The sequence below is a fragment of the Salvia splendens genome, chromosome 15 (genome assembly GCF_004379255.2).
Source record: "Salvia splendens isolate huo1 chromosome 15, SspV2, whole genome shotgun sequence".
NCBI classification, from domain to species: domain Eukaryota; kingdom Viridiplantae; phylum Streptophyta; class Magnoliopsida; order Lamiales; family Lamiaceae; genus Salvia; species Salvia splendens.
The window spans coordinates 27,803,511-27,806,691 of NC_056046.1; the positions used below are offsets into that span (position 1 = coordinate 27,803,511).

The 3,181-nt window shown below is 42.0% G+C and overlaps 1 long non-coding RNA gene across 1 annotated transcript; it reads left to right on the forward strand.

Moving 5' to 3' along the window:
- Positions 1 to 343: 343 nt before the first annotated feature.
- Positions 344 to 2,159, forward strand: LOC121768785. Its single transcript, XR_006043414.1, has 2 exons — positions 344 to 908; positions 1,738 to 2,159. It is a non-coding gene; the product is annotated as an uncharacterized LOC121768785 (long non-coding RNA).
- Positions 2,160 to 3,181: the final 1,022 nt, after the last annotated feature.

Here is a 3,181-nt window from a genome sequence, read left to right on the forward strand (position 1 = left end):
AACACCTACGTCTTAGTCTTAGCTTTTAGGATTTTTCTTAAGGCCGCCCATGGTGTCGCGGGGCGACGCCGGTCGGCCCTTCGCGTCTCAACTTTAATATTTTCCATCTTTAGAAACTCAATAATTTATTCGGGAATTAAATTAATTAAGTTCCAAGCTCAATTCCTTAAATTAATTCCCCTCCAATATTATTTATTTCCAAGCCCAATAAAACTATGTAGTCCAACTCAGCCACATTAAGCTTCGAACCCACCAATTATTTTATGCCTCGGCCCAAGTAAGTACATCATTTAGTTATTGAAATGGAATTGGCCAACTATTAATTATTCCCCATAGCCAAAGTTTCCTTAAGGATTAAATCCTTTGCCCAATCTGCTCAAGTATACTCCCTTCATCGTGCCTCTCTCTCTATCCCATTCTCATCCCCAAATTCTGAAACGAATCCCTAGCTTATTTTTCGATCAGCGGCGGTTTTCCTCACGGCTCCTCCGGAGGAATCGCCACCTGCGCTCCCTCTATCCGGCGAACTCGCATCCTGAGCGGCCTCCCTTAATTCCGACGAATTAATCGGTGGAGGGGAGGCTTTGCCTCTGCCACGGCGTCGCTGTCTGGTGCCGTCGTTTCTGGCGGCTCGGGCTCACTCACCGGGAACACGCGGTTCCTCCACTGTCACCATAGGTCCCGTGCCATTCTCTCGTGCCGACCTCTGCTATGCGCCCTCCGTCGGACGTTCTCTCTCTCGGCGAAGTCACCAAGAAAGGCGTCGCCTTTCTCCTTTGTCGAAATCGCCGTCTCGACGAGTAGCCGCCGCTCAAGTTTAGCGGGGAGTCGCCCTCGTGCAGCACCGCATCCGCCTCGCCCGCTGCTGCTCCGGCAGTGTCGCGGTCCGGCAGCCTCTCGGTCCAAAAGTTAAGTCCCCTTCCCCTTCCCCTTATTCCCATTTTGCCATTTCGATTTATTTCGAGCTTGAGTTACGGCAGCATTTATTCATTGCTGGGTTTTGATTATGTTCCTCTCTCGAGTTGCGATCTTGTTGGATAGATTTTGTTCTAAATTCAATTACCATTGGATGTTTATTGGTACTAGACTAGATGCTAATTTCTCTATTGATTGTTGAGGCTAGTTCTAAGTATTCTTGAGTTCTTGTTCTTGATTGCCTACTGTGATTGCCTACTGATGCAAGGGAGGGTGTTGAGGGAATTACCTCAGCTTTGGTGATTTCCTCTTGTTTGTGGACTGATCCTTGCCTGCCCTCACTCCTTGCTCCTCCCCCTTGTTGCTCTCTTCTATGATATATTGTGAAGCTTATGGTGATCGAAAAGTGGGGAGAAGAGGAGGGCTGTGGCTCCTTATATAGCTCTCACTATTGGCAGCTTGTGCCTGAAACTTGGGGACAAAGCCTCCTATTTTTGGCTGCCAGCTTGCTCCCTTTTGAGCTTTGTAAGTAGGCTATCCATGCCTTTTGGTGTAAGTTTGGGGAGATATGATCCTTGACTGGTTCCATCATTTTTGGCTTGTTTTGATGGAGAAGTACGCCCCTTCCTCATTTGGTTACTTGGGTGAGCTCATGGTGTCATCTTCACTTGTTCCCATCTCCAAACTTGGGAATATAGGCAGCAGGAAACCTCCCCTATGAAAGCCTTCTTTTGTCTTCACTTACTATTCCTATGTATAGCTCTTCTTATTGATTTTTGTGGTGGCAAGGGAACTACTAATTTGAGGAAATTTCTATGGCAGGTGGAGGACTTCTTGGAAGGCGTGGCTGCTCCATGCTTGGAGCGTAGCACTTTGTGAAAAACGAGGGGCAGGAATGGAGGATTTGCCTAGCTCACTCCCTTTGTAATTTACTATAATTAGGAAATCTTCTCCCCTTATTTTGTGATGAATCTTGTAAAGTGGAAGCTTCCTTCTTTGTTTGTCAAGATAGGGGTCTTAGTGTAGTGTGTATTGTCCCTTTCATTAAGTGTGATCAAGTTCAAGGCTTGGCTCCTCAAGACCTCTTGTATTACTTTGCTATTTCTTTCTCATAAGTAGCCATGTATTATTCGCATCTCCATCATTCTTGTATTTATTATTTTTTTGTACTCTTCAAAGTGCCTATCTAATAAAAGTATATCCTCTACTTTTATTCTTGAATAATTTTACATACACTTTGTTTCTCTCTACCTCAGTACAACTTATCTCACCGTCGGAAATAACAACGGAAATTTTTATGTTCACACGCCTTCTAAACAAGAATTAGATTACGTTAATAAATTTGATTTGTCTCGAAGAAATGAACGAAATTCCGGGGCGCACAAAAAATGTATTTGTTTAGAGGGCACTTTGGGTGAAAATTGTATCAGGTACCAAAAATGTGATTTATAGGTAAAAAAAATGATATAAAATAAAGAGCAGGTACAATTTATGTGCGAAAGTGAAAAATTAGGTACCATTTATGTAGTTCACTCTAAAATTAAAACCAAATATTCGTTGTATTATAGATACAGGAAAATTATACAACGAAAATTTTATAAAAACACAAAAAATAACACCGCTACTGCCTACTCGGTGGCATCGTCGGAATCCGTCGCTTCTTCTCCATCCCCGTCTGATGCACTTTTTATTAACACTATAAATACCTACAAGTATACAGAGTAGGAATAGTATAGCTAAAGGTTAGTACCGAATATCGATCACGGGGAAAACAATCACATACTGCTACCTTCTACTAAGCTTCGTTCACTATTTGGAAAACCGAAAGTTTTGAGAATTTTGAAAACTAAAAACAATTTGAAAGCAAGTAAACAACTAGTTGCAAATAATTGAAGAGGTAAAATATGAGAGATAAGAGAATTCTAGGGATGTGCGTTCACAGTAATGGTTATACAAATTCCAACTACAATACCCTAGCACATGTTATACTTCAATAGAACGAATCACATAAGTTTTTCCCATGTGGCACAAGTGTAGAATACTAACACTAGGGTTGTCAATCCTAGATCTGTAACTCCCAAAAGCTCCTAAGACCCTTGTAAAGTCCTCACTCTCAATTAACAGGGCCGTTTTAAGGGAATCTAATTGTAGTGTCTACTAAGTAGACCTAACTCACCAACCTCCTCTCACGATTATGTAGCAAGTTATATTAATTTATCACCGAATGTGTCACTCAAACGTGAAGCATTATCTAACAACTTAAGGA